Source organism: Schistocerca cancellata, chromosome 3 (assembly GCF_023864275.1).
Source record: "Schistocerca cancellata isolate TAMUIC-IGC-003103 chromosome 3, iqSchCanc2.1, whole genome shotgun sequence".
NCBI lineage: Eukaryota > Metazoa > Arthropoda > Insecta > Orthoptera > Acrididae > Schistocerca > Schistocerca cancellata.
In genome coordinates this window covers 786,430,688-786,455,493 of record NC_064628.1, presented here as the reverse complement: position 1 = coordinate 786,455,493, position 24,806 = coordinate 786,430,688, and positions in this window count along the sequence as shown.

Sequence of the window (24,806 nt, the reverse complement as noted above, 5' to 3'; positions counted from 1 at the left end):
TTTTCCATCTGCCACGGCGAATGCGTGCTGGTTCCCCTTATTCCACCTCAGCTACACTGTGTCGGCAATTGCTGCGCAAACAAGTTCTCCACGTACGCGTTCACCACCATTACTCTAGCATGCAAACATAGGGATTACACTCGTCTGGTGTGAGACGTTCCCTGGGGGTTCCACCGGGGGCCGAACCGCACAATAACCCTGGGTTCGGTGTGGGGCGGCGGAGGGGTGAAGTGGACTGCGGTATTCGTCGTGGGGTTGTGGACCACTGCGGCTGCAGCGCGGACGGAGCGTCTCCGTCGTTTCTAAGCCCCCGGTTAACATACAATACATACAATATGATAGCAACTAAGCGTTCAGTCCTCCTCACTGCTGAGTTGCCTCCTTAAGATAATCTTACATAAAAATAAAGACGACCGTAGAGGGCAAGGTGGGTTGGCTTCGGCTGGTCGCCACATTGTCTTTTGCGTCGCTTTGTCTGCGTGTGGCGCGGTTATGACATTGTGTATCTGGCTCGTTCGTCCTACGAAGGACAACACAGGACACAGATTTAAGGATAGCTTTGGTTGGTGTATCTATTTTTATCCTTATGGAATAGCTCCCTATTCCTCATCACATTATTACTTGTGTTTGCTTTGGAACGGACCTTAGTTGTGCTTTCTTTAATTCATCGCTAAAAGCCCAACAAAAGCCAGACAGGCCAAATGTGTATACAGGGTGAGTTTTTCTACCGTGTACAAACTCTGGGGATAGATCGATGAGAGGATGTTGTTGTTGTTGTGGTCTTCAGTCCTGAGACTGGTCTGATGCAGCTCTCCATGCTACTCTATCCTGTGCAAGCTTATTCATCTCCCAGTACGTACTGCAGCCTACATCCTTCTAAATCTACTTAGTGTATTCATTACTTGGTCTCCCTCTACGATTTTTACCCTCCACGCTGCCCTTCAATACTAAATTGGTGATCCCTTGATGACTCAGAACATGTCCTACCGACCGATCCCTTCTTCTAGTCAAGTTGTGCCACAAACGTCTCTTCTCCCCAATTCTAATCAATACCTCCTCATTAGTTGAGTGATCTACCCATCTAATCTTCAGCATTCTTCTGTAGCACCACATTTCGAAAGCTTCTATTCTCTTCTTGTCCAAACTATTTATCGTCCATGTTTCACTTCCATACATGGCTACACTCCATAAAAATACTTTCAGAAACGGCTTCTTGAGACTTAAATCTATACTCGATGTTAAGAAAATTCTCTTCTTCAGAAACGCATTCCTTGCCATTGCCAGTCTACATTTTATATCCTCTCTACTTTGACCATCATCAGTTATTTTGCGCCCCAAACAGCAAAACTCCTTTACTACTTTAAGTGTCTCATTTCCTAATTCCCTCATCATCACCCGACTTAATTTGACTACATTCCATTATCCTCGTTTTGCTTTTGTTGATGTTCATCTTTTATCCTACTTTCAAGGCACTGTCCATTTCGTTCAACTGCTCTTCCAAGTCCTTTGCTGTCTCTGACAGAATTACAACGTCATCGGTGAACCTTGAAGTTTTTATTTCTTCTCCATGGATTTTAATACCTACTCCGAATATTTCTTTTGTTTCCTTTACTCCTTGCTCAATATACAGATTGAATAACATCGGAGAAAGGCTACAACCCTGTCTCACTCCCTTTCCAACCACTGCTTCCGCCCGCATCTCGTGGTCGTGCGGTAGCGTTCTCGCTTCCCACGCCCGGGTTCCCGGGTTCGATTCCCGGCGGGGTCAGGGATTTTCTCTGCCTCGTGATGGCTGGGTGTTGTGTGATGTCCTTAGGTTAGTTAGGTTTAAGTAGTTCTAAGTTCTAGGGGACTGATGATCAAAGATGTTAAGTCCCATAGTGCTCAGAGCCATTTGAACCACTGCTTCCCTTTCATACCCCTCAACTCTTATAACTGCCATCTGCTTTCTGTAAAAATAATAAATAGCCTTTCGCTCCCTGTATTTTACCCCTGCCACCTTCAGAATTTGAAAGAGATTATTCCACTCAACATTGTCAAAAGCATTCTCTAAGTTTACAAATGCTACAAACGTAGGTTTGCCTTTTCTTAATCTACACTCCTGGAAATTGAAATAAGAACACCGTGAATTCATTGTCCCAGGAAGGGGAAACTTTATTGACACATTCCTGGGGTCAGATATATCACATGATCACACTGACAGAACCACAGGCACATAGACACAGGCAACAGAGCATGCACAATGTCGGCACTAGTACAGTGTATATCCACTTTTCGCAGCAATGCAGGCTGCTATTCTCCCATGGAGACGATCGTAGAGATGCTGGATGTAGTCCTGTGGAACGGCTTGCCATGTCATTTCCACCTGGCGCCTCAGTTGGACCAGCGTTCGTGCTGGACGTGCAGACCGCGTGAGACGACGCTTCATCCAGTCCCAAACATGCTCAATGGGGGACAGATCCGGAGATCTTGCTGGCCAGGGTAGTTGACTTACACCATCTAGAGCACGTTGGGTGGCACGGGATACATGCGGACGTGCATTGTCCTGTTGGAACAGCAAGTTCCCTTGCCGGTCTAGGAATGGTAGAACGATGGGTTCGATGACGGTTTGGATGTACCGTGCACTATTCAGTGTCCCCTCGACGATCACCAGTGGTGTACGGCCAGTGTAGGAGATCGCTCCCCACACCATGATGCCGGGTGTTGGCCCTGTGTGCCTCGGTCGTATGCAGTCCTGATTGTGGCGCTCACCTGCACGGCGCCAAACACGCATACGACCATCATTGGCACCAAGGCAGAAGCGACTCTCATCGCTGAAGACGACACGTCTCCATTCGTCCCTCCATTCACGCCTGTCGCGACACCACTGGAGGCGGGCTGCACGATGTTGGGGCGTGAGCGGAAGACGGCATAACGGTGTGCGGGACCGTAGCCCAGCTTCATGGAGACGGTCGCGAATGGTCCTCGCCGATACCCCAGGAGCAACAGTGTCCCTAATTTGCTGGGAAGTGGCGGTGCGGTCCCCTACGGCACTGCGTAGGATCCTACGGTCTTGGCGTGCATCCGTGCGTCGCTGCGGTCCGGTCCCAGGTCGACGGGCACTTGCACCTTCCGCCGACCACTGGCGACAACATCGATGTGCTGTGGAGACCTCACGCCCCACGTGTTGAGCAATTCGGCGGTACGTCCACCCGGCCTCCCGCATGCCCACTATACGCCCTCGCTCAAAGTCCGTCAACTGCACATACGGTTCACGTCCACGCTGTCGCGGCATGCTACCAGTGTTAAAGACTGCGATGGAGCTCCGTATGCCACGGCAAACTGGCTGACACTGACGGCGGCGGTGCACAAATGCTGCGCAGCTAGCGCCATTCGACGGCCAACACCGCGGTTCCTGGTGTGTCCGCTGTGCCGTGCGGGTGATCATTGCTTGTACAGCCCTCTCGCAGTGTCCGGAGCAAGTATGGTGGGTCTGACACACCGGTGTCAATGTGTTCTTTTTTCCATTTCCAGGAGTGTATTTTCTAAGATAAGTCGTAGTGTCAGTATTACCTCACGTGTTCCAACATTTCTACAGAATCAAAAATGATCTTCCCCGCGGTCAGCTTCTACCATTTTTTCCATTCGTCTGTAAAGAATTCGCGTTAGTATTTTGCAGCTGTGACTTATTAAACTGATAGTTCGGCAACATATCTGTCAACACCTGCGTTCTTTGGGATTGTAATTATTATGTTCTTCTTGAAGTCTGAGGGTATTTCGCCTGTCTCATACATTTTTCTCACCAGATGGTAGTGTTTTGTCAGGACTGGCTCTCCCAAGGCTGTCAGTAGTTCTAATGGAATGTTGTCTACTCCCAGGGCCTTGTTTCGACTTAGGTCTTTCAGTGCTCTATCAAACTCTTCACGCAGTATCGTATCTCCCATTTTATCTTCATTTACATCCTCTTCCATTTCCATAATATTGTCCTCAAGTACATCGCCCTTGTATATACCCTCTATATACTCCTTCCACCTTTCTGCTGTCCCTTCGTTGCTTAGAATTGGGTTTCCACCTGAGCTCTTGATATTCATACAAGTGGTTCTCTTTTCTCCAAAGGTCTCTTTAATTTTCCTGTAGGCATAGGATTGCCATAATCACGGAATCCAAAACCAGGACAAAACTAACGGTCACCATAGCCGATCGAAGGAAATAAGAGGAATAAGGAGTCCTCATGCCCATGAGCTAAGGGAAATGTGCATTTATTTAATGACCCAGAGTTTAGGAAGGACTGCTTCATTAAGTAAGCATTTATTACAAAAAATAAGAATATGCATTACATTATTCAGTACACGAAGTTCTATTGTCATCATTTGAGCTTTTCTTATACCATTCGTATTTCTCAGATCCTTGAATAGATGAAAGGAACTTAATCTGGTTCTCAATCAGTTTATGAAATTCACTGCAACTTACATTTTTCATATTGTACTGTATTTGCATCATTGCATTAACTGATTTTACTGCTAACCTATTCCTTTCTTCTGTCCACTGAGAATTCGTGAGGGAAAAGACTCTCTCTACATTGGCGTTATGACTGGGAATGGAGAAATAAAATTCCACAATTTTCAGCAACTCTGAATACTGCTCACTAGAAATACAATTATGAATGAAGAACACCCATTTCTTATGTGACATCATATTCTCAAAACTTTCATCTTTGACCTCCCCCAAAACACACATTAATTTCAGTACTTGGTCAAAGAGAAGGGACTCATTCAATTTACAGCTTGTGTTTTCATGCATCCACTTGAATGTATTTTCATCATTTTCCCATGAAGGTACAGTCTTTAGCAAAATCCAGTCAAAATGTTTAATATCAGACAAGCGCTTACTCCATTTTATCAAGTAATCAATAACAGTTTGACAGAAAAGAGAGACTTCCCCTAGAAATGTAGACTGCTGACATTGTGTGAGGTCAGACATTAATTCTTTAACTTTACACGTAACGAAAACACACTATTTTCTCTCTCCTAAAATTTGCAGTATATTTTCTAGCTCCTGTCTTACCTCATTCACTGATATGTCTTCCCTGTCAATGCTGCTAACTGCCCTCTGGAAAGGATTCATTTGTGCATACAAGAGAACAGATACATTTCACCAACAGAATCAGAAAAGAATTTCTTGAGAAGGGAAGGACATGTATCAAGTGAAAAAAAAATTAAGACTTAAGTGCCTTAAACATGTGGATGAACCTCTCTATAGCAGGAAACATGGTGAGCCACCTGGTTGTTACATGTCTAAGTAGGTCCTTATGTGTCACATCAACAAATTCTGAAAATTCTTTTAGTGATGCTACACGAACAGTATATATGGAGAAATAATTAAAAACCTTTATGATAATGCTCTCAGTATCATAAGAGAGGACATCTGCACCAGTATGAATTGCATTATGCAAAATATGAGCTGGACAACCTAGTCCTAAAATTTACCTATTCAGTTTCTTTTGAAGTTTCTTGTACACATTGTTTTCTCCTTTTCTCGCAACACCCACAAAGTTAGTATTTGTGTTATCTCCACCAAAAGCAGATGCCTTATCACTAAGCCCATGTTGTAAAATGGCACTGTATACACACTCAGTTATTGTACTAGAATCCTCACTGTCACATTCATTTAAATTTAACAATCTACTTTGGACACCTTCGTCATTATCAAAATACTGCACAAGAACAGGAAATATTTTCAAATACTTGTGGTTGCTAGCATCAGTGCTAATACTAACATAATTGGCCTTCGATAGACTGTTCCTTGTTCTGTCTTCAATGAACGGTGGTATCACTTTATTAACGATGGCTTCTGTTTTAGTTTTGCCGCTGGAGAAGTTTACTGCAACTTTCGAGTCACTAAAAACGTGAGAGATAATTTTTGATGTGCAAGAACTTGAGTTGTATGAATGATGGTGCTTGACACAGTGAAATGCAAATGCAGCTTCTGCTGCAGCTACTTTATTACCATCTGTCTGTGTTTTGAAAAAGCTGGTGAGCTGTTTGGTAGATGATGAACCCACTGCCGTCTTATGCTTTTTCGATTGCACGTGGTCGTTAATATCACGTCTACCTCCATTACTGATTGAAATGTAGGAACTGTGAAGAGGAAAAACGTATAATAGAATAATTTTTCTAGGAAAACAACGAGTTCAATGGGTCTGTGTATAATCGTAATGTTACTCACCCGCAAATTTTGCAGAAAGCTTCGTATTCAGTTCTTCCTCGCTTTATACTTGGAAACTGTTCAGTATATTCCTCCCTGTACTTAACCTTCCGTCTAGCCGACATTATTAAATCACCAGGCAAATAATAACAACTATTTAATACAATATAACACACCGAAATCGCAAGCACAACAAACCATGCGAACATTCAACAAGCTAATCAAAGAGGATAATACTCTTCAGTGCCAGAGATGACTGACCGCCCACTGTATCGACAACTCGCAATCTCGCAAATCGAAGAGGATGCACCGTTCGCCTGAGCCTGACTGCCCATTGTTTCCATATCTCGAAAGCTGTTCTGTTCTGTTTGGATTTTATATAATGTGAAGGCAAAGAGATAACATATATATGCTTCTTCGACAGCAATTTTTGTAATTACCAGAAGTTGACTTCAAATCCAGCAAATATCGCGGACATTTGCCTTTTCGGCCCGGACGTTTTCATTTACCCTAAAATCGCGGACTGTCAGTGAAATCCGTGGCGTATGGCAACCCTATGTAGGCAGTATCTATCTTATCCCTAGTGAGGTATACCTCTACATCCTTACATTTGTCCTCTAGCCATCCCTGTTTAGCCATTTTGCACTTCCTGTGTATCTCATTTATGAGACGTTTGTATTCCTTTTTGCCTGCTTCATGTACTGCATTTTTATATTTTCTCCTTTCATCAGTTAAATTCAGTATTTCTTCTGTCACCCAAGGATTTCTACTGACCCTCGTCTTTTTACCTACTTGATCCTCTGCTGCCTTCACTACTTCATCCCTCAAAGCTATCCATTCTTCTTCTACTGTATTTCTTTCCCTCGTTGTTGTCGATTGTTCCCTTATGCTCTCCCTGAAACTCTGTACAATCTATGGTTGAGCCAGTTTATGCAGGTCCCATCTCCTTAAATTCCCACCTTTCTTCAGTTTCTTCAGTTTTAATCTACAGTTCATAACCAATAGATTGTTGTTAGAGTCCACATCTGCCCTGGAAATGTCTTACAATTTAAAAACTGGTTCCTAAATCTCTGTCTTACCATTATATAATCTATCTAAAGCCTATCAGTATCTCCAGGCTTCTTCCACGTATACAACCTTCTTTTATGATTCTTGAAGCAAGTGTTAGCTATGATTAAGTTGCGCTCTGTGCAAAATTCTACCAGGCGGCTTCCTCGTTCATTTCTTACCCCCAGTCAAATGGCTCTGAGCACTATGGGACTTAACATCTGTGGTCATCAGTCCCCTAGAACTTAGAACTACTTAAACCTAACTAACCTAAGGACATCACACACATCCATGCCCGAGGCAGGATTCGAACCTGCGACCGTAGCAGTCACGCGGTTCCGGACTGCGCGCCTAGAACCGCTAGACCACCGCGGCCGGCTCTTACCCCCAATCCATATTCGCCTACTGCGTTTCCTTCTCTTGCTTTTCCTACTATCCAATTCCAGTCACCAATGACTATTAAATTTTCGTCTCCCTTTACTATCTGAATAACTTTTTTTATCTCATCATACATTTCTTGAATTTCTTCGTCATCTGCAGAGCTAGTTGGCATAAAGACTTGTACTACTGTCGTAGGCGTGGGCTTCGTGTCTGTCTTCGCCACAATGATGCGTTCACTATGTTGTTTGTAGTAGCTTACCCGCACTCCTATTTTTTTATTCATTATTAAACTTACTCCTGCATTCCCCCTATTTGATTTTGTATTTATAACCCTGTATTCACCTGACCAAAAGTCTTATTCCTCCTGCCACCGAACTTCCCTAATTCCCACTATATCTAACTTTAACCTATCCATTTCCATTTTTAAATTTTCTAATCTACCTGCCCGATTAAGGGATCTGACATTCCACGCTCCGATCCATAGAACGCCAGTTTAATTTCTCCTGATAACGACGTCCTCTTAAGTAGTCCCCGCCCGGAGATCCGAATGGGGGACTATTTTGCCTCCGGAATGTTTTACCCAAGAGGACGCCATCATTATTTATCCATACAGTAAAGCTGCATGCCCTCGGGAAAAATTACGGCCGTAGTTTCCCCTTGCTTTCAGCCGTTCGCAGTACCAGCACAGCAAGGCCGTTTTGGTTAATGTTGCAAGGCCAGAGCAGTCAATCATCCAGACTGTTGCCCCTGCAACTACTGAAAAGGTTGCTGTCCCTCTTCAGGAACCATACGTTTGTCTGGCCTCTCAACAGATACCCCTCCTTTGTGCTTGCACCTACGGTACGGCTATCTGTATCGCTATGGCACGCAAGCCTCCCCACCAACGGCAAGGTCTATGGTTCATCGGGGGAGGCGATGAGAGGATAGGGAACAAAAAGGTCTAATGAACTTATGTCCAGAAATGCATGGTTTCCATTCTAGAGACCGTTTATTCAATCATACATTGTTAAAGAGATTGCGGCCTAATACGCGCTGTACCAGGCAACCACCTTAACACTGCGTGTTGAAAATGGTTTCCATGTGCCTCCACGCAAGCGTGTACGCCCCGTAGAATGTCCCGCCTCATACGTTCGCATCGCCAGGCTGCATCCGAACAGGGTCAAAGGCAGCATGAATGCGCTGCTCCAGTGTCTCCACATATGGAATGGGCTGTGCATACATGACACTTTTGAGATGGGCCTATAACCAGGAACGACACGGGTTGAGGTCCGGTGAACGAACAGGCCATGCAACTGCATCCCCTCGTCCGATCCAGCGAGCAGGGAAGACACGATTGAGATGCGTCCGGACGTTAACGACGAAGTAGACTGGAGCACCATCACGTAGCAGCCACGTAACAACCCTTCGAATCATCAGTGGTAGTTCATCCAGTAGGGGAGGCAAATATGACGTGGAAGGAAGACTGGTCCCAAAATACGGTCGCCAATTATCCCGGCCCACACATTCCGGCTGCACCGATGCTGATATTTCGAGTCCTCCCTCGGGAATTATCCTTAGGATAATTTAGGTTAAGTAGTGTGTAAGCTTAGGGACTGATGACCGTAGCAGTTAAGTCCCATTTTTTTTTTCTTTATTGATTTTCAAGTCCCCTCGAAGGGGGCGGGCTGGCAGCAGCTTAGTACGCTGCTCTACAGCCTACAGACTTTGTTTCAAAAAACGGAAGAAGAAAAGAAATAAGAAAAACAGGCGAGAAAACGGTGACTTAAAGTGTAAAACGGCGGAAAAATGCGGAAAGTTAAAAATAGAAAGCAAAAGGGATTGGCAATGTTTATAAAAGACACAGGAATCAGACAAGTAACACAGTACACACACAATTCATAATAATAAAAAAAAAACATGGCGACAGTCTGGTTTCTGTTCGCAAGAGATAGAAAGTACACCCAGCGACAGTATGACGGCCGTTCGCAACACTTCCCTAAAAACACAACACAGAGCACTCACTGTAAAACACTGCACGAAAATGGCGGCACAAAGATGACACTCCCGAGCAAAGGCAGATGGGGGGGGGGGGGACCTGGAGTAGGGGGAAGAACAAGGAGGGAGGAAGGAAATAACGAAAAGGGGGGGGGGACCAAGGAGGGAGAGGACTCATAAAGGGGGAGAGGGGCACGGCAGACGCGAGAGGGAATGAGAGCAGGCAGAGGAGGGAAATGCAAATGGCTCGGGGGAGAGAAGGGGGGCAGAGAGAGGGGAGGTGGGGAAAAAAGAGGATGGAAGGGGGGCAGAGAGAGCCCGGGAGAAGGACAGAGGAAAGGAGGGGGAGTGAGGATCAGAGTTGATAAGAGGGATAAATCGAATCATCAGTGGTAGTTCATCCAGTAGGGGAGGCAAATATGACGTGGAAGGAAGACTGGTCCCAAAATACGGTCGCCAATTATCCCGGCCCACACATTCCGGCTGAACCGATGCTGATATTTCGCTGTCACTATACCATGGGGGTTCTGCATACTGTCCCACAGATGACTGCTATAAAAGTTGAAGATACCGCTCCGCGTAAAGGCGACCTCATGTGTGAATAGAATGGATGACACGAATCTCGGAATGGTGGTTGCCTGGTGAAGAAAACAGTGACAAAACTACTCCCCACGGAGAAAGTCTGTCGCTAGTAAGCCCCCCCGTACACGCTGTAAGTAATAACGGTTAGTAATAATTGTCACAGAGAATGTTCCATATGGTAGTCTGGCTTACGCTGTACTGGCGGGCCAACTGTCTAACACTGTGGAAGGCGACAGGCCTATCAGTACCAATCACGTTTACTTCCAGATCTGGTGTCCGAACATTTCTGGTACGTCCTTCATGATTTCCTGCTTCCTGAAATGATTCTGTCTCAGACAATCGGCGAAACACTGTTGAGAACATTGAATGCTGTGGTTGTTGTCGGCAGGGATAGGCGTCCTGATACAACATTCCTGCCTGCCGCCTGTTGCCATTTGCCTTTCCGTAAGTAAACACTGCATCGGTAAGCTCTCGATTCGTATACGCAACCACTGTGTAAAAAATGGTTCAAATGGCTCTGTGCACTATGGCACTTAACATCTGAGGTCATCAGTCCCCTAGAATGTAGAACTACCTAAACCTAACTAACCTAACGACATCACACACATCCATGCCCGAGGCAGGATTCGAACCTGCGACCGTAGCGGTCGCGCGGTTCCAGACTGAAGCGCCTAGAACCGCTCAGCCACAATGGCCGGCACCATTGTGTACAACGTTGTGTCACATCCACTACAAGGTGAGCAAGAGAAGTGAATCGGACACAACACTACCAATTACTATGGCAGGAGAGGGCGCTAGGGTATGACGTATGAGCAACAGTACCACCCTCTAGGAGGAAACTATGCATACTGCAACCGTGGCTGCGTGGTACAGCGTGTGTTAGACCGCAGACTCTGTGACAAAGTATGATTGAATAAATGGTCTCTAACATGAAAACCATGTATTTCCGGACGTAAGTTCATTAGACTTTCTGTGTTCCGTATCCTCTCATCAACAATCCCTAGAGTTTGTGTACAGTGGAAAAAATCACCCTGTATACTTGGTTGGGCGCGACCATAAGAAGCTGGAAATGTCCGGTCAAAGCTGGACACCTGGCAACTGCACACAGTGGCCACATGTCGCTACAGCAACTGCTGCCTTGCAAGACACGGACACGCGGCTTGTTCGAGCTGAAGGTCACTTCACTCAGTACAGTAGTCTTTTATTACAACGATTAATATATTAGTAAGAAAGTGTCCCAAAGAAAGCAGGTGTTGACAGATATGAAAATTACCGAACTCTCAGTTAAATAAGCCACAGCTGCAAAATACTAACACGAATTCTTTACAGACGAATGGAAAAACTGATAGAAACCGACCTCGGAGAAGATCAGTATGGATTCCGTAGAAATGTTGAAACACGAGAGGCAATACCCACTCTACGACTTATCTTAGAAAATAGATTAAGGAAAGGCAAACCTACGTTTCTAGAATTTGTAGACTTAGAGAAAGCTTTTGACAATGTTGACTGGAGGTCTGAAGGTGGCAGGGGTAAAATACAGGGAGCGAAAGGCTATTTACAATTTGTACAAAAATCAGATGGCAGTTATAAGAGTCGAGGGACATGAAAGGGAAGCAGTGGTTGGGAAGGGAGTGAGACAGGGTTGTAGTCTCTCCCCAATGTTATTCAATCTGTATATTGAGATAGCAGTAAAAGAAACAATAGAAAAATCCGGTTAGGAATTAAAATCCATGGAAAAGAAATAAAAACTTTGAGGTTCGCCGATGACATTGTAATTCTGTCAGAGACAGCAAAGGACCTGGAAGAACAGCTGAACGGAATGGGCAGTGTCTTGAAAGGAGGATATAAAATGAACACCAACAAAAGGAAAACGAGGATAATGGAATGTAGTCGAATTAAATCTGGTGATGCTGCGGGAATTAGATTAGGAAATGAGACGCTTGAAGTAGTAAATGAGTTTTGCTATTTGGGGAGCAAAATAGCTGATAATGGTCGAAGTAGAGAGGATATAAAATGTAGACTGGCAATGGCAAGGAAAGCGGTTCTGAAGAAGAGAAGTTTGTTAACATCGAGTATAGATTTAAGTGTCAGGAAGTCGTTTCTGAAAGTACTTTTATGGAGTGTAGCCATGTATGGAAGTGAAACATGGACGATAAATACTTTGGACAAGAAGAGAATAGAAGCTTTAGAAATGTGGTGTTACAGAAGAATGCTGAAGATTGGATGGGTAGGTCACATAACTAATGAGGAGGTGTTGAATAGAATTGAAGAGAAGAGAAATTTGTGGCACAACTGGACTAGAAGAAGGGTTCGGTTGGTAGGGCATATCCTGATGCATCAAGGGATCACCAATTTAGTACTGGAGGGCAGCGTGGAGGGTAAAAATCGTAGAGGGAGACCAAGAGATGAATACATTAAACAGATTCAGAAGGATGTAGGTTGCAGTAGGTACTGGGAGATGTAGAAGCTTGCACAGGATAGAGTAGCATGGAGAGGTGCATCAAACCAGTCTCTGGACTGAAGACCACAACAACAACAAAAAAGTATTGGTTCTCATGGGAACGCCAAGATGGGCTTTGGTCCCTATGAACACCTGAGATACTCCTCTGGCAAGAATGTCTGGAACGGGGTCCACCAAGCCTTGTGACGCCAAATGAGAAGCTTTTTGATAAAATAAACAGAGAAACTGACACACAAGCCACAGAACTGGAGTCAAACAGGAAGACTTGCACCAGGCTGCCTGCCACACGACTTTTGTACATTTACCGGCGTGTCTGCGACACGCCTGTTGCAATAGGTCCCCGAGGGCAATGAAATTAATAGCCAGGCCGCTTGTCTACTTGGTGGGCGTGCAGCAGCGGATATGAGCTGTTCGCGCAGCGCATGCCGGCCGGCAGGGCTGGGGAACTGCAGTTTGCTGTTGCAATACAATAGAGCGCCGCACCAGACACAATTGCGCGCCCCGAGTGCCGGCCGTGTCTCTGACGCCTGAGAGTAAAGCAGCGCAGGTTATTACAGCCCGCTCCGCTCTGAAAGCCGTTTCCGTGCTCGTTTTTAATTTGTGAGGTTTTTCAGCAACGTTTAGGAACGCCAAGACTGAATTTCCTCCAGCAAAACAGTGCATCAAAAGTTGAGGCGGGGCATACTAGCCGAGCGGCTGTTTGTCGCTTTGCTCTTTCCGTGACAAACGAGTTCCTAATTTTTGTAATTTCCTGTGAATCCAACACACAGGAAAGCTAGTTTTATCCTACCTAACAGATTCCACGAGCACTGGATATCTTTGAAAATATCTCTGAAAAATTCATTACAACTATTGTGGATGACTAACAGGTAAATGTAATTTAATGTAGCTGTTTATGCAGGTGTAATATGCAACCAGTCGTTTTTTGTATTTGATAAGATCTATTGAACCATTAACTAGGTTTGGAGCCACTGCAGGCTCATAATCAAATGGATGTGTTACGGGAACATTATACAGTGGTCGGTGTTGTGGATTGGCAAGACAGCCAACCCACTATGACAGGAAGCCGAAAGGCACGGGTTTTAGCTCACGCAGGCTGGCGTGAGGTCTGGAACAGGTCAGGGAAATGACTAGCAAAACTAGTACGTAGCTGCTGGAATACTTAACTTTAATCCATAATAGGTGAACATCGCTCTTGACGGTACATGTTTTACAGCATCAATAGTAACTGGTAATGGCGCCTTGCTAAGTCGTAGCAAATGACGTAGCTGAAGGCTATGCTAACTATCGTCTCGGCAAATGAGAGCGTATTTTGTCAGTGAACCATCGCTAGCAAAGTCGGCTGTACAAGTGGGGCGAGTGCTAGGAAGTCTCTCTAGACCTGCCGTGTGGCGGCGCTCGGTCTGCAATCACTGATAGTGGCGACAAGCGGGTCCGACGTATACTAACGGACCGCGGCCGATTTAAAGGCTACCACCTAGCAAGTGTGGTGTCTGGCGGTGACACCACAGTCAGAATAAATGTTGTATATTTTCGATATACTTTAATAGTGAACGTTGTGATCCAGAGATATTTCGTGATATGAATAGGCCTACATTTGTTTGTATGCAGTGCAATTCTAGGGAGCAGTACGTGAAGCGTATGGCAACCTTTAAAAAAACATTGCAGTACTTGTGCTGTTTGTCACTTCGAGAGTTGTGTCTCTTCAGAATGGTTCGGACAACAATAATATACAGTATGATCGGGCGCTCCGTATGGAGCATGGAATGAGACAGATGGATGCCGCAGCGAATGTCGCTGTGAGTCAGAGTGCCGTCTATAGAATTCTGAACAAAGTTCTAACGACAGGATCAATTGGGGATCGTCACGGACGTGGCCGTGGAAGGGAAATCTTTCTATTACGGCGAGCAGAAACCCCCAACACAATGCTACACGTCTACGGTGGCAGTTTCGAACAGCTATAGGAGTGCAGGTGTAAACACAAATGATACGAAATGAGCAGGGATTACTTGCCAGAAGACCTCTCAAGGCTCCTCCTCTAAATTAGGTTTGGGGAGGGACTCGTGTGGCATGGGCGCGAAACCACAGTTTCTATACTGTGCAGCAGTGGGACACAGCGCTTTTTTCTGATTAGACCCGCATCAGTCTCCAGCCTAAAAATACTGATATTCTTGTATGGAGGCAAGTAGCACAACTTTTACACCTTAACTGCATCGTACGCCGCTGCCCTCATCAAGTCGGTTCAGTAATGTTTTGAGGTGGAGTGGTTCGGATGATTCTAAGCACTTATGGGAGTTAACAGCTTAGGACATCAGTCCCCTAAACTTACAACTACTGAAACCTAACTAACCTAAGGACATCACACACATCCATGCCCGAGGCAGGATTCGAACCTGCGACCGTAGCAGCTGCGCGGTTCCGCACTGAAGAGCCTAGAACCGCTCGGCTACCACGGACGGCCGAGGTGGAATGTCGGGATGACATCCTTGTATGCATTGTGACTCTATTTGGTGAAAATATTGGAGCGGTGTTGATGCTGATGGATGACAATGCACCCTCCCATCATTACAATATTGTGGACAAATTCCTAGCGGAGCACAGAAACAGTCGTACGGAATGGCCTTCGTATTCTCCAGATCTCAACTGCATTGAGAACGCATGGGCCACGCTAAAACGAGCGGTTCACAATCGCCCTGTCCCACCTGAGACCTGATAGGGCATGATCTGATAGGGCGTTATAGAGGCTACTATGGAAGAATGCGGGCCAGCCCCGGTGGCGGAGCTGTTCTAGGCCCTGCAGTCCGGAACCGCGCGATTGTTACGGTCGCAGGTTCGAATCCTGCCTCCGGCATGGATGTGTGTGATGTCCTTAGGTTAATTAGGTTTAATTAGTTCTAGTGTGTGATGTCCTTAGGTTAGTTAGGTTTAAGTAGTTCTAAGTTCTAGGGGACTGATGACCTCAGATGTTAAGTTCCATAGTGCTCAGATCCATTTGAAGAATGGGGCAATATCTCAAAGGCTTTTCTAGACAATATGGTAAGAAATATGCCTAGCCACATTCAAATCCTTCTCCATTTTATAAACAATGTGTTATGCAAGATGACGGTGGTAGGACAGTGTTTGCAGTGCAATCTTTTGTAAGGTTTTGTATACGTATCTTTGTTAGTGTTTGTCAAGTGGAAATGGGTTTATCTTCTGATTTCTGTATTGTTGTGACTGTACCTGACAGGACAAAATTAGTTTTGTTTCCTGTTACGTCCAGTATTGACAATAAAGCAATATGCAACATTTATTCCTCGGGCATGGATGTGTGTGATGTCCATACGTTAGTTAGGTTTAAGTAGTTCTAAGTTCTAGGGGACTGATGACCTCAGAAGTCGAGTCTCATAGCGCTCAGAGCCATTTTTTTTTTGCAACATTTATTTTGGCTATTGTGTAGCTGGACGCATGTACAGAGATTATGAAGATGCTAGATACCACACTTCACCCACTCGCGATCTTTGATATGAAATGCATTCAATTACAGAAAAAAATGCATCTCTTATCAAATATCACGATTTGGCAAAGTGTGATAACTAGCATCTTCATACTCATTGTAGTTACGTTTAGTGTTTGTCTACGCTGAAGCCTAGTGCACATAAATGCTGTGTGTGTGTGTGTATTCTAAAACATAGCGATCTTTTTGCGTCGTGAACATTTCTTTAACTGTATTTTAGCTATTACCGCTAGGACCGCCAGCACCACAAATCCAGAATATAATGTTTCTGTAACATCTACCATCTTATGGTTAGCCTGCAGTGTCTCAAAAACTACTGGCGCAATAAATCGTATCAAATCAAAGAGCAACTTGTTACATATTACAACCTGCATAAACTACCGATCCTAGAAAAACTTTCGATAGTTTTTCAGTGAAGTTCGGGATACGGGGTGATTCTAAATTAATTACCTAAAAGTATCATTAAATAAACCAATAAACCAGGAGATTTACTTGAAACAATTTATTCTCAGTAAAATTGACAGAACGTAAAGTTTCTCTCCACCAATGTTCCATGTTGCTTCCTCTTGTCATACAGCAGGTATCCCATATGTAAGAAATTTCTTCCTAGATGCGCGAGAGAATGCCAGCGTTTGCCTCATCCAGCGCACCACAGATGCTTTTGCGAAGCTCGTCGACACCTGCAGGAAGTGGAACCACATCTAACACATCCCCACAGACAGAAGTCTAACGTTGTCACATCGGGAGACGTCGGTGGCTAAACTATATGTTCTCCCCTCGTCTAATCCAAACAGTGCGAGACACGTACGCTGTGAACTTCCGAGATATCGTGGAGCGACTGCATCTTGCCGGAAAATGATTACACGCATGTCCTCTTGAAGTAGTGGCATCAGGCAGTAATGTAACATATCTAGACACGTAATTTCAGTGACAGTCTGCTTATGGAGAAAAGTGGTTGGTACACATTGACGGAAGTCCATGAACAAGACACATTCACTTTCGGCGAATCTCGTGAATGTTCCAAGACAGTTGGTTTCTGTGTACCTGAGGCGGTTAAGTTACCACTAAGGTGGAACATGTCCTCATCACTGAGCACCATCTAGTGAAGAAAATTCTGTTCATTTTCCATACTGTTCATCAGCACCGTATAGAACGCCTGTCTCTAGTTATGTCACTTAACGCGTCAACAGTTGCAACTTGTATGCAGTCACCATTGTAAAACTCCCATAAATCTGAGGAAGATTCAGGTCGACACCATCTTCTTGCGGATTTCTTTGGACTTCGTAGATATGGCCCGCCTACGGCTCCCACAAAGTGGCCTGCTATTAGGGTCGCCAGGGTAAATTGACAAAATTACCGAATATTGCCTGGCGAAAGGATCTGCTAAGCTGAGGACTGAGGGTGAACACAATAAAACACTTAGTAAACATTAAAAATTAAATTATAGGAATGTGAGGTGTCCTTTCAGACATGTCTGACACTACACATTTGTATAATGTGATTGGCGTAGCTGGCCAATGCGTCCTTATTCTCCAGTGCCGATGCAGAATTACGTCCGACCTCCTCTGGGAATCTCAGAGTAGCGAGCATGGAGGAAATAGACAGGGAGTGCGGATAGGTGGCGCTCAGTGGGAATGTGTGTCGGCAGTAAGGTGTGCCGAGATAGTCCCGAAAGGCGCAGTGATTAACGCGCCTGCCCAGTAAGCAGGAGATCTCCGGTTCGTATCCACGTCCGTTACACATTGCCACTCGTCGCCACTGATTCCGCGTATATGCTCCAATGCTGCTGACAGCAAGGATCTCCTCTCTTTCCTTTCCTTTCCTTTACTGTCTTCCCCTGTCCATCTACAGTTTACATATAATTAAAAATTATATTTATTACTGCTAGTTACAGCTTTCAACAAATGTTTGTCGGCTTTAATTTTGTTATGAAAGTCGTTAGATGTTGCAAGCTTCGCTGCGCGGGGAGGCCGCTCGGTCCAGGGCGCCATGTCACGGTTTCCTCGGCCCCTCCAGCTGGAGGTTCGAGTCGTCCCTCGGGCATGCGTGTGTGTGTGTGTGTGTGTGTGTGTGTGTGTGTGTGTGTTGTTCTTAGCATAAGTTAGTTTAAGTAGTGTGTAAGTCTAGGGACCGAAGACCTCATCAGTTTAGGAATTCACACATACACACATACACATCTGCAAACTTCAAATTATAACGACTACGAAATTCTGTTTTTACCATATCCACACTCAGTTTGTTTCTAGCATCAGATCAAAAATGATTCCTGTGACTGAAGATTCTTTCCACTTTAGTACTGCAGCACGGAACCGCCATTACCATTTCGATAATTTTTGTTATGTTAGGCGTTTCTTCTCCGTTTAAATTTGTAATTGTTGCAAATATTTATTTAGTGTACGGATCTCTTCGTATAAATGATCTTTATCAATGTCTTCCACAGTACATATTTTTCACATGTAGGACTTACTTTTCCTACATACACGAAACTGAAAATTTTAAAAGGAGAGTTTTCGAAGTGAAACAAGTTTTAAAGATAATCTTTAGGTCTTTAGTAGGCTACAGGTGTTTCATTCTTGGATTTATTTCGCTCAACCTCATTTAGTTTTAACATTTCTTCGTTTAAATGGTCTTGTAACCCACTGATATTAACTTACCATGTCAGTAGACATCTTACTTCCTATTATGTTTTATTAATTTACACATAGATTGGATACACTTACGAGACATGGCACACAATAAAGTCGGAACGTAACTATGTTCAAACCGTGCGCGGCGTAGGTCGCCTGGCGCAAGCGGCGGCAGCCGAATGCAAAGTAAGAAGAACGATTAATGTTAAGGCCACGAATGCAACACGAGCCGACTGACAACGCCGCCCCTAATGTTAAGTGACATGATTTCGCAAATCAATAAATAACTTTGTGATATCACTGGAGTTCTAAAAATACCGAACCACTCGAACTTTGGAACCGAGCATGGGGGTTGAAACCGAACAGTTCGGTAGAAATCCGAACATCTGGCAAACCAGCCTGCTACCCTTGGACGGCTTTGACCTTTCTCTCTATGTGCGAAACAGCGAGTGCGACACAGCGAAACAACCTCTTTCCAAAAACCGATTATACCATGCTTTTATAGTCTTTGCCCGAAGCCGGCCGGTGTGGCCGAGCGGTTCTAGGCGCTACGGTCTGGAACCACGCTACCGCTACGGTCGGAGGTTCGAATCCTGCCTCGGGCATGGATGTGTGTGATGTCCTTAGGTCAGTTAGGTTTAGGTAGTTCTAAGTTCTAGGGGACTGATGGCCTCAGATGTTAAGTCCCATAGTGCTCAGAGCCATTTGAACCATCTTTGCCCGACGCGGAGCTTTATGGTATACCGTTCTGAAGCGTCTTCCTACAGCAACTAGCGATTGCGTTTCGTGCTACCACAAGGAACACTCAGCACGTTCCGTAACGCTATACGTCTCCATTGTTACTGCAGTCACGCATTGTTTCCGCATAACGAGCAACATCTGGAAGCGTAGGATTGAAACTTGAGGAAAGGGCACGAGGCTCTCAAGAGCTCCCGGAGTCTATGATTTCGAAATTATTCGCTTTCAGGTAACTAATTTAGAATAATCTCGTATTCACCCTTCTGAAGTTATCAAGCAAGAGAATATCTTGGAACGTAACATAAGGGCATTATCTCAGCTGACAGTGTCCGTTCTTGACTCAGTAATAGTACACTCCTGGAAATGGAAAAAAGAACACATTGACACCGGTGTGTCAGACCCACCATACTTGCTCCGGACACTGCGAGAGGGCTGTACAAGCAATGATCACACGCACGGCACAGCAGACACACCAGGAACCGCGGTGTTGGCCGTCGAATGGCGCTAGCTGCGCAGCATTTGTGCACCGCCGCCGTCAGTGTCAGCCAGTTTGCCGTGGCATACGGAGCTCCATCGCAGTCTTTAAGACTGGTAGCATGCCGCGACAGCGTGGACGTGAACCGTATGTGCAGTTGACGGACTTTGAGCGAGGGCGTATAGTGGGCATGCGGGAGGCCGGGTGGACGTACCGCCGAATTGCTCAACACGTGGGGCGTGAGGTCTCCACAGTACATCGATGTTGTCGCCAGTGGTCGGCGGAAGGTGCACGTGCCCGTCGACCTGGGACCGGACCGCAGCGACGCACGGATGCACGCCAAGACCGTAGGATCCTACGCAGTGCCGTAGGGGACCGCACCGCCACTTCCCAGCAAATTAGGGACACTGTTGCTCCTGGGGTATCGGCGAGGACCATTCGCAACCGTCTCCATGAAGCTGGGCTACGGTCCCGCACACCGTCTTCCGCTCACGCCCCAACATCGTGCAGCCCGCCTCCAGTGGTGTCGCGACAGGCGTGAATGGAGGGACGAATGGAGACGTGTCGTCTTCAGCGACGAGAGTCGCTTCTGCCTTGGTGCCAATGATGGTCGTATGCGTGTTTGGCGCCGTGCAGGTGAGCGCCACAATCAGGACTGCATACGACCGAGGCACACAGGGCCAACACCCGGCATCATGGTGTGGGGAGCGATCTCCTACACTGGCCGTACACCACTGGTGATCGTCGAGGGGACACTGAATAGTGCACGGTACATCCAAACCGTCATCGAACCCATCGTTCTACCATTCCTAGACCGGCAAGGGAACTTGCTGTTCCAACAGGACAATGCACGTCCGCATGTATCCCGTGCCACCCAACGTGCTCTAGAAGGTGTAAGTCAACTACCCTGGCCAGCAAGATCTCCGGATCTGTCCCCCATTGAGCATGTTTGGGACTGGATGAAGCGTCGTCTCACGCGGTCTGCACGTCCAGCACGAACGCTGGTCCAACTGAGGCGCCAGGTGGAAATGGCATGGCAAGCCGTTCCACAGGACTACATCCAGCATCTCTACGATCGTCTCCATGGGAGAATAGCAGCCTGCATTGCTGCGAAAGGTGGATATACACTGTACTAGTGCCGACGTTGTGCATGCTCTGTTGCCTGTGTCTATGTGCCTGTGGTTCTGTCTGTGTTATCATGTGATGTATCTGACCCCAGGAATGTGTCAATAAAGTTTCCCCTTCCTGGGACAATGAATTCACGGTGTTCTTATTTCAATTTCCAGGAGTGTATTTACATTTTCTGTGATTATGTATGTAGCAGAAGTTAATTCTGACAGTAAGAAGGCAGACAAAATTCTGCGGCTTTATGCCAAGAAACCATCTCAACATGTGCCTTGTCACCTGTTGTGCGACTTATGACTGACGAGTGAACCCAGCAATGCTTTACCACTTCTAAACGTGTATGGGAATTTGATTTATGCACAAATCTTCTTCTCTTCCCTCTTTTTGTCCATCTCACCCTCTCCACTCTTTGTCCATCTATCCCCCTCCTCATCTTCCCACACTCTCTCCCATAACCCCCTCCTCTCTCCGTCTCTTCCTACACCTCTCTACTTCCGCCTCCTCCTCATTCCTCTCTCTGTTCATTTTGTACCTCCTCCCATACGTCTCTGTCCATCTACTCCTCCCCATCTCTTGAAATTGAGCCTGCATGTTGTTATTGCAAATTCAGATTCCGTAGTAGTATTCTAATCATAAGTCGAAAAACCATAAATACAACTTTCCCATTTTCTTTTAAATCTAACTGCGGGGAAGAGATCACAAAAGAACACTGCTGTTTATACGATTTTTGTTTTTTAGTGAGAAAGAATATTAGTAAAAAAACTATTTCCTTAATGGTTTAAATGCCCTATTATCATAGTCAAAACTGACTGTGAGAAAGAAAGTAAAACCGCACTTATTCACAGCAAAACACAGCACACCATTTTCGTTCTCGTTGTCGGCTTTAACAGAAAACGTGTAAATTGTTGTTTAAAAAATATATTGCTTATACCCATTTGAATGTTTGTTAGAGTACTCTATAAAACTTTAAAACAAATCAGTCAAGAACATTTCGAGATTTTTGCCAACAACGTTTCCCAATTATGGTTCAAAATGGTTCAAATGGCTCTGAGCACTATGGGACGTAACTTTTGAGGTCATCAGTCGCCTAGGACTTAGAACTACTTAAACTTAACCAACCTAAGGACATCACACACATCCATGCCCGAGGCAGGATTCGAATCTGCGACCGTAGTGGTCGCGCGGCTCCAGACTGTAACGCGTAGAACCGCTCGGCCACTCCGGCCGTCTGCCAATTATGTATCAAGCAAACGTTAAATGTAATACATATTCAATAAATTTACAGCCCACGTCCATCCGAACATTTGCTAGAGTTACGTGTGCTGATTTGAAATAAATTGGTGAAGAACCATTCGAGATTTTTGGTACCAAAGTTTCCACTTTACGCACGCACACAGACACACACACACACACACACACACACACACACACACACACACACACACATGCACACATTAAAAAGTTTCCACTTTACGCACGCACACAGACACACACACACACACACACACACACACACACTCACACATATGCACACATTAAAAAAGATATCGCTTTTGTACATTCGAATGTTCGTTACTGAATCGTTTAAAACATGTAAGTAGTGTACTCTTCGCGATTTTTCGTAATAACGTTAAACGACGGCTTGTCTTTACATAGTAGCATAACTTACTTTTCACAGTCACAGTTGTGATTTAATCTAGTCGGTTACTAATTTCAGCAGTTAAGGGCCATTTCAGGTCTTTCCGTCTTAGGTAGAAAATTGTAGCCTACCCCGATGTAATTCAATCTGCACATTAAGCAAGCAACAAAAGGGAAAAGGGAAAAATTGGGAATAAAGCTAAAATTCGGGGAGAAGATACTAAAACCTTTAGTTTTGTCACTGACATTGTAATTCGATCAGAGATAGCAAAGACTGGGGGCAGAAGTTTGACGGAATTAAGATGAACATCACCTAAAGAAAAACAAGGATAATGGAATGTAGATTAGAAAATGAGACGTCACAAAATAGATGAGCTTTGCTATTTGGGCAGAAAAATAACTGGCGATGCCCGAAATAGAGAGGATATTAAACGGAGAATGGTAACAGCAAGAAAAGTAACTGACAGAATGCAACTGAAATGTTACATTCTTCTTCAATCTGTCGGTCAGACAGTCTTCGATTGGCACGCACGATGTCGTTGACGCCCCCTTACATTAGCGTCACCTGTAGACGGTGAAAGGCGTTCTGAACGAAGGGTCATGGTGGTGTACTTCCAACATGATGGATGTCCGGCATGTAGCTCGAGTGTGGTTGAAGCGGTATTGAATAGCATATTTTATGACAGGTGGATCGGTCGTCGAAACATCATACCATGGCCCGCACGTTCATTGGATCTGACGTTCCCAGATTTCTTTCTGTGGGGAAAGTTGAAGGATATTTGCTATCGTGATCCACCGACAACGCCTGACAACATGCGTCAGCGCATTGTCAATGCATGTGCGAACATTACGGAAGGCGAACTACTCGCTATTGAGAGAAATGTCGTTACACTTATTGCCAAATGCATTGAGGTTGACGGACATCATTTTGAGCATTTATTGCATCAATGTGGTATTTACAGGTAATCACGCTGTAACAGTATGCGTTCTCAAAAATGATAAGTTCACAAAGGTACATGTATCACATTGGAGCAACCGAAATAAAATGTTCAAACGTACCTACGTTGTGTATTTCAATTTAAGAAATCTACCTGTTACCAACTGTTCGCCGCGCGGGATTAGCCGAGCGGTCTAGTGGCGCTGCAGTCATGGACTGTGCGGCTTGTCCCGGCGGAGGTTCGAGTCCTCCCTTTGGTATTATCCTTAGGATAATTTAGGTTCAGTAGTGTGTAAGCTTCGGGACTGATGACCTTAGCAGTTAAGTCCCATAAGATTTCACACACATTTGAACATTTTGAACCAACTGTTCGTCTAAAATTGTGAGCCATATGTTTGTGACTATTACAGCGCCATCTATCACAAAGCGAAAAAAGTGGTCCAACTAAAACATTCATATTTCTTTACGTACTACACGAATATGTAATAAAAAATGAGGTTTCCTATTTTAAAAAACCGCAGTTGATATCCGTTTGAACTATGGCAGCGCCATCTAGTGGGCCAACCATAGCGCCATCTAGTATCTCCCTTCAAGCTAGACAAGTTTCGTTCTTTGTAGTTTTTTCGTTTGACGCTTATTTCGTGAGATATTTGGCCCGGTCACAATCAATGGACCACTCATATATATATATATATATATATATATAGTGTGTGTGTGTGTGTGAAAATGAGGATACCGAAACGTAAAAAAAGCGGAATTTCGGCGAGGGGTGAAGTGGAAAGAAAGAAACAGAAACAACAGCGAAGATACGAAAAGGAGTGAGGAGAGTGAAGTGCGTTTAATTTCACAATGGAAGAGAATGAATAGACTGAGAGAGAACAGATGAACAACGATGAAATTAGAGGCGCGGCTGCTTCGGTCGCAGGTTCGAATCCTGCCTCGGGCATGGATGTGTGTGATGTCCTTAGGTTAGTTAGGTTTAAGTAGTTCTACGTTCTAGGGGACTGATGACCACAGTTTTAAGTCCCATAGTGCGCAGAGCCATTTGAACCATTTTTTTGAAATTAGAGAAGAGGATCGATTGAGTCACTCAGCGAGCAGACACAAGGAAAGTGGTGAAGAAAGAAGATTGCGAAATGATC